The sequence below is a fragment of the Pseudorca crassidens genome, chromosome 13 (assembly GCF_039906515.1).
Source record: "Pseudorca crassidens isolate mPseCra1 chromosome 13, mPseCra1.hap1, whole genome shotgun sequence".
Taxonomy (NCBI): domain Eukaryota; kingdom Metazoa; phylum Chordata; class Mammalia; order Artiodactyla; family Delphinidae; genus Pseudorca; species Pseudorca crassidens.
The window spans coordinates 41,750,636-41,766,634 of record NC_090308.1 but is presented as its reverse complement, the minus strand read 5'-3'; the positions used below and the strand labels follow the sequence as shown (position 1 = coordinate 41,766,634).

At 39.9% G+C, this 15,999-nt stretch overlaps 1 long non-coding RNA gene across 1 annotated transcript; it reads right to left on the bottom strand.

Moving 5' to 3' along the window:
* Positions 1 to 1,253: 1,253 nt before the first annotated feature.
* LOC137204603 (uncharacterized) lies at positions 1,254 to 15,564 on the bottom strand. The gene is made up of 4 exons (XR_010933751.1): positions 15,491 to 15,564; positions 4,412 to 4,506; positions 2,394 to 2,565; positions 1,254 to 1,613 (listed from the first exon to the last, which is right to left on the bottom strand). It is a non-coding gene; the product is annotated as an uncharacterized lncRNA (long non-coding RNA).
* Between the last annotated feature and the right edge of the window lie 435 nt (positions 15,565 to 15,999).

Here is a 15,999-nt window from a genome sequence, read left to right as displayed (position 1 = left end):
GCACAGAGTTCTCGGTTTTCTTGAGTGTTTGTCTGCACTATGACAACCAGGGAAGCAGCTCCTGTGGGATGCTAGAAATAGCAACGAAAGTAGATAGCAGGGTACATGTCAAAATAAAAACCAGAAAGAAAATATTTCCAAATTAGGAAGGGCACAGTTGGTCTCAGAGCTGTAGCTTCGAAAAGCCAAATTAAACACATTTGTAATTTGCAAAATTAATTATTTATCTAGGTACTTAAGAAGGCTCTGGGGCTACAACCTCCAAGCCCACATTTAAAACACATGTAGGACAATTATAAATTTACCCCCAAGAAACAATTTCTCATAAAGAAGAAAGTTTTGTGTAAGCTGCCCTCAGCACAATGCCAGACACAAAGAAAGAGCATTAACATTTACAAAGCAGGACTGTTTGTGTTTCTGCTCTGAACTTACACAGCATCTTGTCATGGTCACTTCTCCACTAACTGCAGTCACCCAGTAATTTTAAGTACCGAGAAACGATTGTATATAAATTTACATGTTCTTGTCATTTATGTTCATAATCAGACCTCAAAAATTAAATGAGCTAAAAAGACTGTGTGTCCGAGTTATATATTTAAAATCTTAAAAGGAAAACAGTCATTTTTCAAGGGAAAAAAGGAGCAAGGAGTGGCACACAGCCTTTATACAGGGCTCTTAAGTAGAGATCCATTGTGATCTGCTTTTATAAGTAGAACAGTACTGCACGTCACATAAATAATTTGTTTAAACAGAGTGATTCAGTTTTAAAAAAGTTTTTCCTTGAGAAATGTAACTCTTTCTCTAAAGTATTGTTTATTTTTCTTTAGTAAACTCTTTGATCATAGATGAAATACAGTTGAACTTCAACTCAGTCTGTGTCTAAGTGTCCAACAATTCTAAATTATTAGGGTCCACATAGTATACCTAATAAACATATATGGCATGTTTAGCCTGCCTTCCCAGTGAATTATCATTTTCTTAAGAGAAAGAATTGGGTTTCCTAAATGCTTGGAAGTTCTTGCAGAGGGAAGCTAAGGCAGTACTTGAATGGTTTTTGTGATTATTAGCATGAAGAAAAAGAGAAACAAGTAAAATTCAGCAAGTGAGCTGTAAGTACTGTATTGTCTTGATGTTCCATAGGAAAACAAATTGAATATCTGCAGTAATAGGGACTGAAATCAAATCCAGCTGATCTATTTTCAGGCCCCACGAAACACCTTGCTCATGGAAGGCTCTCACGTCTTTTTTTTTTTAATGGAATCTAACTTCTAAATCAGAAATACAAAGTACAAGGCTAAGATATTCTATTACAAAATACTCCCCTTTTCCTTCTACAACTAAGTACTTTTTTCTGTAAAATTCCTGTTCTTGGAAAGAAAGGCATCACGAGGTCCAATTAAACCACCCTTGAATTTTTTAACAAACCCTTAAAATGTTAGTCTACTCCTTCAGGTTGACCCTGGGATAAAAAACAACAAAGTGAAGTTCTTTTTTCACTTACAAATGGTGTTTTTGAATGCATAACATTGCTTCTTAATTATGTACACTGATCTTTCTTTCTTCTTTCTTCTCTTCCTTTTTTCTTCGATTTTTTAAATTTCTTTTTCTTTTTTCTTTCTGTGAACATAAACAGAGGACTCATTCTGGGCCACCTACTCAGTCTCTGTCCTTTATTCTCTATGTGGTCAAAAATGTTTAATTCAAAAAAAATTATAATACAGCTGGAAAGCCCCACACCTACCAGATGGCCTTTCATTAGTGCCTGAAAGGACAAGGCATTGTGTGTCACTTTTTAGACAGCCAGGCAAGTCGCCTCCAAACGACACTGCAACCTGATTAACAGGGAAAACGAATGATCAGAGTGGGGAGGTCCCTGGGAATAGACTAAAATTAGGGGCTTCCATCTGGATAGACAAAGGCCTGGTGTAATATGACTAAATCTATAAAAGCATGAAAATGAGCTTGTTCACCAGGCCTCAGCGTTAGAGCTGGGAACCATCCCATAATGCTTGAAGGATAACTTCAGGATGGATAAAGATAAATATTACTTTTTACACAACGGGGAGTAATCTTCCTGAACTCATTACCCCACAGTGATCGCACTGGCTGAGAATGTGTTATGTCACCAAATAGATGAGAATGCTACAGTCAGGCAGTAAATAGGCTGTGTAATTCATTATCCAACCCGTCAAGCAGGCACTCCGTAATTATGCCTGGACAACAGGTCCATAGACTCAGTCTGTTGCAGGCGAACCTGGCTGTGTGGTCACACTGGCTTTAAGAGGCATTACACCAGTACATCCCCGACCCTGGGAACTTGGCAGCACTGTGGATAGCTATGTCTTTGGGCTGCTAGATGTCGCTGTCTGAGGTTAAAACATCAGGATGACCACCTGCCTGCAGTGGTGAGGCTGTTATTGGATTCTCCACTCCTGGGGGGCAGCCCCGGTCTAGGTTCTCATCTTACTGTTCAGGCTTCTCCTCCCAAACGTCTGAGGTCAGGGGTGGTGAAGTGAGAGAAGTTCCAGTGGTAACATCTCGAATATCTTCACCACTGTGTCATTGCTAAATGTGTAAAAAAGTAAAAGCAAGAGAGAATGTGAGGCTAAAGGAAGCAGTATTGCTGGAATTATTCAGAAGTAAATTACACTCGAGGGCAACACACCCATCCATTTCAAGAAATGCTGAGCAACAGATAAATGTGTGCATGCATGAATTCCTCATGGGAGGAAGAAGTAGATCCCCAGGTGCGGAAGAGCACATGCCTCATGGCGGTGGGTCAAAAGCCTTCTGCACCTGACATTTCCCCCAACAGTGTCCACAAATGCCATTTCTGGGATTTGGGGCTAAAAGGTTGAAACATGGGGTGATACCTACTTTTGTGCAATGTTGGGTCTTATTCCTGCCTTTCTTGCCCTTGTCTTTGCAGGTAGGTGAGGAGAATTACTTCCATAGTACTTGAAGAGGTTTGATAAATTTTAAGTAGTAGTAATAATTGCAGTTTCACAGATGGTTGGCCACTTGCCAATTTCACACTAAACTAGAAAAGCAGTTAAGAAAATCTGCTTGTTCTTAAAATGACTACTTTTCTAAATGAAATTATTAAAGAGGGAGGAAATGGGCTAATCACTGGAACAATCAAAACAGTCTCATTGAATGGACTTGAGGACACAGGAAAGGGGAAGGGTAAGCTGGGACAAAGTGAGAGAGTGACATGGACATATATACACTACCAAATGTAAAATAGATAGTTAGTGGGAAGTAGCGGCATAGCACAGGGAGATCAGCTCGGTGCTTTGTGACCACCTAGAAGGGTGGGATAGGGAGGGTGGGAGGGAGGCTCAAGAGGAAGGGGATATGGGGATATATGTATATGTATAGCTGATTCACTTTGTTATAAAGCAGAAACTAACACACCATTGTAAAGCACTTATACTCCAATAAAGATGTTAAAAAAAAAAACAGTCTCATTATGGGACTCCCTGTGAGCTTTTGTTTGAATTCTCTAATACAGTTTTGGGCATTAAATAGGATTTTAAAAGCTAAATAGGTCACTCATGCATAAATGGTTGAGTGAATCACATAACTGCTTTATGGGCCCCGTGATTCTGCCTATCAGGCTGCATTTTAATTAAAAGGAAAGTTGTCAGGGATAGAGGACAACTTAATGTGAGGAGTTTGGTGTCGTAGTTGAAGACTGAGACTTCACTTGACATTCAGTTTTCAATTCATAATTATGACCTCCAAACAACTGTGAAGTTCATCTTCATTTCAGTCACAAGCTTAGACACAGAATTTGAGAGCTAGCGGGAACACTGGTGACCATTCCGTTCAAAATCTCAAGTCATGTCATGGCATCTAAGGGTGGAGATGGTTTAGTTGAAGAAAAGATGTTTAGCCTGGAGAAGCTATAGCCTTGTTCATCACTGGCAAAATTTGGTAGATAACAATATAGTGTGTGGTACTTCTGTAAAAGAGCCTGCTCTGTGATCACCAGAAACCAGTGTCAGAGAGCTAATGCAGATTCTTCCCGTTCAGGGGCGGGGCAGCTTGTTAGGCAGCTTGGATAAATGGTCCTTAGGAGGATCCCTATTTCCAACCAACTCCAGAAGTGGAATCCCAAAAAGAAAAGAAAGGAAAAGCACCCAGTACATGCCCAAGCTAGACTGCCTTTGCCCTTTGGATTGAATCCATCCAGCCGAATACACAGACGGGAAATTCTCCCTCTGCTACTCCTATTCAACATACAAGTGTAAGAGGGGTCCTTGGGACTGGCTTTGCCTGTGATACTCCCAAATCCCTGGGGGGATTTCCAACTCCCAGACACCCACTAGCCCTCACTCCTATATTCTCCAATGACCTGGCAGGTCAGCATCACTAGTGAGGCCACCACCCTTGCGAAACAAGTTACCTGCCATTGAATGAAGACCTGACTGCACTCAAAGGTGAAGAAGCTTCTATTTTCCTCCTTATTGGCACAACAGAAACCACTCAGTCCAGTGGCCCCTAGAATGCAAGGATGGGGGGAAATAAAAGTCATTGAACAAGAGATCATGGTAACTGAAGCTTTCAATTTTTTTAAGCAAAATTTGCCCCTGTCTGCCCGGAGGCACCAGAGTCTCTTTAGAGCCCTCAGGGCTCTGTGGGATCACCACCCTCTACTCCTGGGTTAATGGGGTGAAAACACCCTTTTACTATTTCTCCTGTGGTTGGTCGAATGGATTGCTTCTGTTCATAATACAATCTCCTTTCCTTGATTCTTGACATTGTAAAGGAATAGATTTTTATGTACTAATGTAATTTTGATTATTTACATTATCATGATAAATTAGAAAGTCTTCTTTAGGGTACAACGTAACTCCCATCTGTTTCTAATGTGATTGTACCAGCATCCGAGTTTGGGCATCACACTACTTCTGTCTACTCCTCCTGAAGTGACTGACCTAGCTTCACGGCAGCATCCACGTCTGCTGCCATCTTCTTAGCTTGGTCTTTCTACTTCATTCTTGCTCACTGCTTCTTTGAGAATTTCAGGAAAATGGTTTTCTTTACTTTAGAACTCAACTGTATTTGATCTTTCGTCTTTAAAATCATTTAAGAAAAGGACAAAACTCTACAGAGCATGAATGACTGTATCTCAGATACTGTGCCTAGGCTATATGCATATTTGCTTCAAAAATTAGAATAGAATTAGATTTTTTAACATCACACTGCATGTTCATTAAATGAAAATAGTCTAGGTCCTAAATTACAATGATTTAAAAATTGCATATTTTTAATTTAAAATTATTATTTTTCTAATGTCCTTACCTGTCAACACCATACATCAATATTCCCATATTAGCAAAACACTGTGAAATGTTTTACTGCTGGTGGAGTTGGTTTATGCCATCCATCCTGCAGAATGAACTTACTTTCCTCAATTTCTCTTTCTCTTGCATTTTCACTTCCAACACTTAAAAAAAATTTTTTTTACACTATTCTTTTATTCATCCAATGAAACGTTCTTGAGAGGAAGTTGTGACCAAGAAGATAATGTGGAGATAATAATATATAGCAAATAATTCAGTGTTATCCTTATGACAAAGAACTAAAAGGTTTTCTTGTCTTATACACTTTATCCTTAGAAGAACAGAGTAATAAGTAAAAGTATTAATACTGGAGTTGAAAATCTAAAAAATAAGGCAATAAATATAGGCCCCCCAAAATCAAACTAAATAAAATTTTGGTGAAAGTCAGATGTTTTGCTCCAATCCAGCTTCTGCCTTCAATTGGCCCATTTGCAGCAAATGGACAGATGTAAACAGGACTCCTGACAGACCTAGCTCATCTCACATGTTCAGTCAAGGTAGAAAAAATGGGTGCCGGCAAAACTTTGTGCCTACAAAGAGGCCAAGTCAAGACACAGTAAGATCAACATAATAAAGGCCATATATGACAAACCCACAACCAACGTTGTTCTCAATGGTGAAAAACTGAAACCATTTCCTCTAAGATCAGGAACAAGACAAGGTTGCCCACTCTCACCACTATTATTCAACATAGTTTTGGAAGTTTTAACCACAGCAATCAGAGATGAAAAAGAAATAAAAGGAAACCAGATAGGAAAAGAAGAAGTAAAGCTGCCACTGTTTGCAGGTGACATGATACTATATAGAGAGAATCCTAAAAATGCTACCAGAAAACTACTAGAGCTAATCAGTGAATTTGGTAAAGTAGCAGGATACAAAATTAATGCACAGAAATCTCTTGCATTCCTATACCCCAAAGATGAAAAATCTGAAAGAGAAATTAAGGAAACACTCCCATTTACCATTGCAACAAAAAGAATAAAATATCTAGGAATAAACCTACCTAAGGAGACAAAAGACCTATATGCAGAAAACTATAAGCCACTGATGAAAGAAATTAAAGATGATACAAACAGATAGAGAGATATACCATGTTCTTGGATTGGAAGAATCAACATTGTGAAAATGACTCTACTACCCAAAGCAATATACAGATTCAAGGAAATCCCTATCAAACTACCAATGGCATTTTTGACAAAACTGGAACGAAAAATTTCACAATTTGTATGGAAACACAAAAGACCCAAAATAGCCAAAGCAATATTGAGAAAGAAAAACGGAGCTGGAGGAATCAGGCTCCCAAACTTCAGAGTATACTACAAAGCTATGGTAATCAAGGCAGTATGGTACTGGCACAGAAACAGAAATATAGATCAATGGAACAGGATAGAAAGCCCAGAGATAAACCCATGCACATATGGTCACCTTGTTTTTGATAAAGGAGGCAAGAATATATAATGGAGAAAAGACAGCCTCTTCAATAAGCAGTGCTGGGAAAACTGGGCAGCTACATGTAAAAGAATGAAATTAGAACACTCCCTAATACCATACACAAAAATAAACTCAAAATGGATTAAAGACCTAAATGTAAGGCCAGACACTATAAAACCCTTAGAGGAAAACGTAGGCAGAACACTCTATGACATCAATCACAGCAAGATCCTTTTTGACCCACTTCCTAGAGAAATGGAAATAAAAACAAAAATAAACAAATGGGACCTAATGAAACTTCAAAACATTTGCACAGCAAAGGAAACCATAAACAAGACCAAAAGACAACCCTCAGAATGGGAGAAAATATTTGCAAATGAAGCAACTGACAAAGGAATAATCTCCAATATTTACAACCAGCTCATGCACCTCAATATCAAAAAAACAAACAACCCAATCGAAAAAATGGGCAGAAGACCTAAATAGACATTTCTCCAAAGAAGATATACAGCCAACAAACACATGAAAGAATGCTCAACATCACTAATCATTAGAGAAATGCAAATCAAAACTACAATGAGATATCACCTCACACCAGTCAGAATGGCCATCATCAAAAAATCTACAAACAATAAATGCTGGAGAGGGTGTGGAGAAAAGGGAAACCTCTTGCACTGTAGGTGGGAATGTAAATTGATGCAGCCACTATGGAGAACAGTGTGAAGGTTCCTTAAAAAACTAAAAATAGAACTACCATACAACCCAGCAGTCCCACTACTGGGCATATACCCTGAGAAAACCATAATTCAAGAAGAGTCAAGTGGGTTTCTTCTAGAAAGAAATCTCTTTGCTAGCAGGCTCCAAGTCACGATGTGTTTTAAAAGGAAGTCACCAGCATTTTAATCCTCTGTTAGAATCACAGATACCTAGCAGCTGTTATGAGATGAAAAGCCGTGTGGATGAAAGGCTCTTGGTGCTGCAGCCAGGAGTCAGTGCTGTGCCTCTGAGGTGGGAGAGCCAACTTCAGGACACTGGTCAACAAGAGACCTCCCAGCTCCACGTAATATCAAACGGCAAAAATCTCCCAGAGATCTCTATCTCAACACCGGCACCCAGTTTCGCTCAACGACCAGCAAGCTACAGTGCCGGAAAACCTATGCCAAACAACTAGCAAAACAGGAACACAACCCCACCCATTAGCAGAGAGGCTGCCTAAAATCATAATAAGTCCACAGAGACCCCAAAACACACCACCAGATGTGGACCTGCCCACTAGAGAGACAAGATCCAGCCTCATCCACCAGAACAAAGGCATTAGGACCCTCCACCAGGAAGCCTACACAACCCACTGAACCAACCTTAGCCACTGGGGACAGACATCAGAAACAACAGGAAGTATGAACCTGCAGTCTGCAAAAAAGAGACATAAAACACAGTAAGATAAGCAAAATGAGAAGACAAAAAAACACACAGCAGATGAAGGAGCAAGATAAAAATGCACCATCCTAACAAATGAAGAGGAAATAGGCAGTCTACCTGAAAAAGAATTCAGAATAATGATAGTAAAGATGATCCAAAATCTTGGAAATAGAATGGACAAAATGCAAGAAATATTTAACAAGGACCTAGAAGAACTAAAGATGAAACAAACAATGATGAACAACACAATAAATGAAATGAAAAAGACTCTAGATGGGATCAATAGCAGAATAGCTGAGGCAGAAGAATGGATAAGTGACCTGGAAGATAAAATAGTGGAACTAACTACTGCAGAGCAGAATAAAGAAAAAAGAATGAAAAGAACTGAGGACAGTCTCAGAGACCTCTGGGACAACATTAAATGCACCAACATTCGAATTATAGGGGTTCCAGAAGAACAAGAGAAAAAGAAAGGGACTGAGAAAATATTTGAAGAGATTATAGTTGAAAACTTCCCTAATATGGGAAAGGAAAAAGTTAATCAAGTCCAGAAAGCACAGAGTGTCCCATACAGGATAAATCCAAGGAGAAATACGCCAAGACACATATTAATCAAACTGTCAAAAATTAAATACAAAGAAAGCATATTAAACGCAGCAAGGGAAAAACAACAAATAACACACAAGGGAATCCCCATAAGGTTAACAGCTGATCTTTCAGCAGAAATTCTGCCAGCCAGAAGGGAGTGGCAGGACATACTGAAAGTGATGAAGGAGAAAAACCTGCAACCAAGATTACTCAACCCAGCAAGGATCTCATTCAGATTTGATGGAGAAATTAAAACCTTTACAGACAAGCAAAAGCTGAGAGAGTTCAGCACCACCAAACCAGCTTTACAACAAATGCTAAAGGAACTTCTCTAGGCAAGAAACACAAGAGAAGGAAAAGACCTATAATAATGAACGCAAAACAATTTAGAAAATGGGAATAGGAACATACATAATGATAATTACCTTAAATGTAAATGGATTAAATGCTCCCACCAAAAGAAACAGATTGGCTGAATGGATACAAAAACAAGACCCATATATATGCTGTCTACAAGAGACCCACTTCAGACCTAGAGACACATACAGACTGAAAGTAAGGGGATGGAGAAAGATATTCCATGCAAATGGAAACCAAAAGAAAGCTGGAGTAGCAATTCTCATATCAGACAAAATAGACTTTAAAATAAAGACTATTAGAAGAGACAAAGAAGGACACTACATAATGATCAAGGGATCAATCCAAGAAGAAGATATAAAAATTGTAAGTATTTATGCACCCAACATAGGAGCACCTCAATACATAAGGCAAATACTAACAGCCATAAAAGGGGAAATCGACAGTAACACATTCATAGCAGGGGACTTTAACACCCCACTTTCACCAATGGACAGATCATCCAAAACAAAAAAAATAAAGAAGAACAAGCTTTAAATGATACGTTAAACAAGATGGACCTAATTGATATTTATAGGACACTCCATCCAAAAACAACAGAATACACATTTTTCTCAAGTGCTCATGGAACATTCTCCAGGATAGATCATATCTTGGGTCACAAATCAAGCCTTGGTAAATTTAAGAAAATTGAAATTGTATCAAGTATCTTTTCCGACTACAACGCCATGAGACTAGATATCAATTACAGGAAAAGATCTGTAAAAAATACAAACACATGGAGGCTAAACAATACACTACTTAATAACAAAGTGATAACTGAAGAAATCAAAGAGGAAATAAAAAAAATACCTAGAAACAAATGACAATGGAGACACAACGACCCAAAACCTATGGGATGCAGCAAAAGCAGTTCTAAGAAGGAAGTTTATAGCAACACAAGCCCACCTGAAGAAGCAGGAAACATCTCGAATAAGCAACCTAACCTTACACCTAAAGCAATTAGAGAAAGAAGAACAAAAACACCCCAAAGTTAGCAGAAGGAAAGAAATCATAAAAACCAGATCAGAAATAAATGAAAAAGAAATGAAGGAAACAATAGCAAAGATCAATAAAACTAAAAGCTGGTTCTTTGAAAGGATAAACAAAATTGATAAACCATTAGCCAGACTCATCAAGAAAAAAAGGGAGAAGACTCAAATCAATAGAATTAGAAAGGAAAAAGGAGAAGTAACAACTGACACTGCAGAAATAAAAAAGATCATGAGAGATTACGACAAGCAACTCTATGCCAAAAAAGTGGACAACCAGGAAGAAATGGACAAATTCTTAGAAAGGCACAACCTGCCAAGACTGAATCAGGAAGAAATAGAAAATATGAACAGACCAATCACAAGCACTGAAATTGGAACTGTGATTAAAAATCTTCCAACAAACAAAAGTCCAGGAGCAGATGGCTTCACAGGTGAATTCTATCAAACATTTAGAGAAGAGCTAACACACATCCTTCTCAAACTCTTCCAAAATATAGCAGAGGGAGGAACACTCCCAAATTCCTTCTACGAGGCCACCATCATCTTGATACCAAAACCAGACAAGGATGTCACAAAGAAAGAAAACTACAGGCCAATATCACTGATGAACATAGATGCAAAAATCCTCAACAAAATACTAGCAAACAGAATCCAACAGCACATTAAAAGGATCATACACCATGATCAAGTGGGGTTTATACCAGGAATGCAAGGATTCTTCAATATACGCAAATCTATCAATGTGATAAACCATATTAACGAATTGAAGGAGAAAAACCATATGATCATCTCAATAGATGCAGAGAAAGCTTTTGACAAAATTCAACACCCATTCATGATAAAAACCCTCCAGAAAGTAGGCATAGAGGGAACTTTCCTCAACATAATAAAGGCCATATATGACAAGCCCACAGCCAACATCATCCTCAATGGTGAAAAACTGAAAGCATTTCCACTAAGATCAGGAAGAAGACAAGGTTGCCCACTCTCACCACTCTTATTCAACATACTTTTGGAAGTTTTAGTCACAGCAATCAGAGAAGAAAAGGAAATAAAAGGAATCCAAATCGGAAAAGAAGAAGTAAAGCTGTCACTGTTTGCAGATGACATGATACTATACATAGAGAATCCTAAAGATGCTACCAGAAAAGTACTAGAGCTAATCAATGAATTTGGTAAAGTAGCAGGATACAAAATTAATGCACAGAAATCTCTGGCATTCCTATACACTAATGATGAAAAATCTGAAAGTGAAATCAAGAAAACACTCCCATTTACCACTGCAACAAAAAGAATAAAATATCTAGGAATAAACCTACCTAAGGAGACAAAAGACGTGTATTCAGAAAATTATAAGACACTGATGAGAGAAATTAAAGATGATACAAATAGATGGAGAGATATACCATGTTCTTGGATTGGAAGAATCAACATTGTGAAAATGACTATCCTACCCAAAGCAATCTATAGATTCAGTGCAATCCCTATCAAACTACCACTGGCATTTTTCACAGAACTAGAACAAAAAATTTCACAACTTGTATAGAAACACAAAAGACCCTGAAGAGCCAAAGCAATCTTGAGAACGAAAGATGGATCTGGAGGAATCAGACTCCCTGACTTCAGACTATACTACAATGCTACAGTAATCAAGACAGTATGGTACTGGCACAAAAACAGAAAGATAGATCAATGGAAGAGGATAGAAAGCCCAGAGATAAACCCACGCACATATGGTCACCTTATCTTTGATAAAGGAGGCAGGAATATACAGTGGAGAAAGGTCAGCCTCTTCAATAAGTGGTGCTGGGAAAAGTGGACAGGTACATGTAAAAGTATGAGATTAGATCACTCCCTAACACCATACACAAAAATAAGCTCAAAATGGATTAAAGACCTAAATATAAGGCAAGAAACTATCAAACTCATAGAGGAAAATATAGGCAGAACACTCTATGACATAAATCACAGCAAGATCCTTTTTGACCCACCTCCTAGAGAAATGGAAATAAAAACAAAAATAAACAAATGGGACCTAATGAAACTTCAAAGATTTGCATAGCAAAGGATACCATAAACAAGACCAAAAGACAACCCTCAGAATGGGAGAAAATATTTGCAAATGAAGCAACTGACAGTGGATTAATTTCCAAACTTTACAAGCAGCTCATGCAGCTCAATAACAAAAAAACAAACAACCCAATCCAAAAGTGGGCAGAAGACCTAAATAGACATTTCTCCAAAGAAGATACACAGATGGCCAACAAACACATGAAAGAATGCTCAACATCATTAATCATTAGAAAAATGCAAACCAAAACTACAATGAGATATCATTTCACACCAGTCAGAATGGCCATCATCAAAAAATCTGGAAACAATAAATGCTGGAGAGGGTGTGGAGAAAAGGGAACACTCTTGCACTGCTGCTGGGAATGTGAATTGGTTCAGCCACTATGGAGAACAATATGGAGGTTCCTTAAAAAACTACAAATAGAACTACCATATGACCCAGCAATCCCACTACTGGGCATATACCCTGAGAAAACCAAAATTCAAAAAGAGTCATGTACCAAAATGTTCATTGCAGCTCTATTTACAATAGCCCGGAGATGGAAACAACCTAAGTGCCCTTCATCGGATGAATGGATAAAGAAGATGTGGCACATACATACAATGGAATATTACTCAGCCATAAAAAGAAACGAAATTGAGCTATTTGTAATGAGGTGGATAGGCCTAGAGTCTGTCATACAGAGTGAAGTAAGTCAGAAAGAGAAAGACAAATACCGTATGCTAACACATATATATGGAATTTAAGGGGGAAAAAAATGTCATGAAGAACCTAGAGGTAAGACAGGAATAAAGACACAGACGTACTGGAGAACCGACTTGAGGATATGGGGAGGGGGAAGGGTGAGCTGTGACAGGGCGAGACAGAGGCATGGACATATATACACTAAGAAACGTAAGGTAGATAGCTAGTGGGAAGCAGCCGCATGGCACAGGGATATCGGCTCGGTGCTTTGTGACCACCTAGAGGGGTGGGATACGGAGGGTGGGAGAGAGACGCAAGAGGGAGGAGATATGGGGATATATGTATATGTATAACTGATTCACTTTGTTATAAAGCAGAAACTAACACACCTTGTAAAGCAATTATCCTCCAATAAAGATGTTAAAAAAAAAAAAAAGACACGGTAAGGGAATCCAAGTTAACTGAAATGATCTAGGTCTCCTTCTATTAGCCCAGAGTTGCTCCAGATAATGCTCTTATTTCGACCCACCAGAGGGGATTCCAAAACCTACCTCTACGTGGAACCTGAGACCACCTTTCAGCCACTTGCTTACAGATTATGTCCTATTATGAACACAAGATGATGGTTTTCTCCAGGAAAGTAAATTTGAAAATCCTTCCTCCTCTATTCCTTTGCGGCTCGACCTAGCAGCTGTGTCTACTTTTACCTTAATGGGATGTGTTCCTCATTTGAACATCTTATTCCAGCTGTCAATCTCCAGCAGAGCTGTGAACTCAGGCCTCCAAGATTTCTCTGAGAAGCCCAAGGGCAGCTGATAATAAGACCAAAGACATCAATTTTGCCGCATCCCATACCACATGTGGTTCAGAACAAGATAATGTTTGAGAACAAAGCAGTTAGACTACATTCCTCCTTCCTGGATGCAACTAGACCTGTGCTTAGGATATGATTTCAATGAATGCCTTTTTAAGTTAGAGAAATGAAAGCCCCCAAACAGGCCAAACCCAGGTTTTCCATTTGCGTCTATAATGGAAACAAGTTGCTCCCTTTATAAAATCAAGCCCTGGTCCTCTGATACTGACAATGGATAGAGACTCTCCCATCACTTGGGGGATAATGTGGAGCTACAGTAAGTAGTACCAGATCTTCAAGGGGAAGACGCAGCTCAGTGAAAAGTGTCAGATCTCAAGGGCTCTCCCTTTAAGGAGACCTTTGCCCATTGCCAATCTTGGAGCATCCTGGCTCAAGATTTGAGGGGAGCCATTGCATTTTCTTTGAATCTGTTACAGATTTCTATGTAGCTGAAGCTATAACTGATATAATTTATTCTACTGTGCGCTAGACAATGGGCATTGTAGCGATTGTCCCATTGAGTCCTCAGAACAACCCTATGGGGTGGGTTGTAAAGTGTATCCCAGTTTTTTTCTTTTCTTGATGAGTTAGTTAATAGAGGCACGGATGGGTGCTATAAAATCGCCAAGTTTACCCAATTAGCAAGTGATGAGCCCGGGCTGCAAACCCAGGTGTGCCTGACTCCAAAGACGGAAGATACACTATCGAACAAGATGTCTTATGATATCTCAGAAACCGGTTCAAATTCACCAAACCTTTGAGGAGGCACCTGCAAGAATCCAGTGAAAAGAAGCATGTGGGAGAGGAATGAAGTGACTCTGCATCCAAGTATAGAATGGGTTACATTGTAACGAGTAAGTCAGCTAGCTTAGGAAACCAACGCCAACCACATTCAAGGCTCTCCTTTGGTTCGGGAAATGCGTGACAGACAGATTCCCCCTGTGTAGTCCCAACAGTAACACTGGTCTGAGGAAAAGAAAAACAAAACAAAAACGGAAGAAGTACTAACTTGCTCTGGAGGTAGAAAGACGTAGTCGGGGAAGTTCTTGACTCCTCCAAAGGCCCCATCCCGCCTGCCGAGGCAGCAGGTCCCTCCCACCCCCTCCCCCAGGGAGACATCTTATCTGTACCACCTCTCAGTAGCACTGGCGCAGCCTCCTTCCTGAAGCACTTCTTTCCCTTGAAGTTTGTGGCCCATATTCGCCTGGCGTCCCCGCACCTCACAGTCCACGCAGGCCACTCCTTCCTGGTGTCCCTTACTGGACCCTCCTACTCACGCACAACGCTGAACGTTGGAGCTTCCCACAGCTCCGCCTTCAGTTTGCTTCTCCTTTTTATCTGCACTCACTCGCACTGCTTTAAACACCAGCTTCATGCTGACGACTCACTTTTGCATCCCCAGCCCAGACCGTTCCCTGCCTGTTCCACGTGTCCACGTGGATGTCCGTTGGGCCTCTTGAGGAGTATGAACAACAACATGGGGTCACTTATGTCAAAGGCTCTAAAATGAAGCCAGTAGGCCATTAAGGAAGTGGAAATTACATCCACACCAGATGCAGTAGAAACTTCTGACCTGGCCCTCCTGAGACCACCAGAACTTGTTTTCTTTATTTACCCTTTAGAAATCGCAGCTAGGCAACCGATTGCTGCCAAGTGACTGAATGCCTGCCCCGATCGTAGTTCTGTAAAAATAACGTACGTAATGTCTCTGGAACGTCTTTGTCAGTTGTCTTTACGAACCCGCCGTTTTCTACTTTCCTCAGAGCACATTTGAGTTGCTGCTCAAGCCGGTGCCTCCTGCGTTGCAATTCTTAAGATGGCAAACAAGCTCTTTTTCTCATTTGCAGACCTCTGCATTTCTTGGGCGACACTCTCCAACCTAACCGGTCCAAAACAGAACTTGTGATTCTCCCCAGATCTGTTTCTCCTCCAGTTTTCCCCATCTAACTTAATAGCACCATCATCTACCTGGTCGCTAGAGCCAAGCACCTCAGATTCACCCTCGGTGTTGTTCCTTTCATCAGCATTCGCATCCAATCCATCAGGAAGTCTTGTTAAATCCTATTGCTCATGCCCTGAAGATGATTACTCAGCACAGCTGCTTCTGCCGCCCCAGTCCAAGCCTCCTCCCTCTCTATCCCGAGCTGTGGAAACTGCCAGCTAAGTGCCCTCGCCTCTCTACCCCTACAACTCTACTTAGAGAGATCT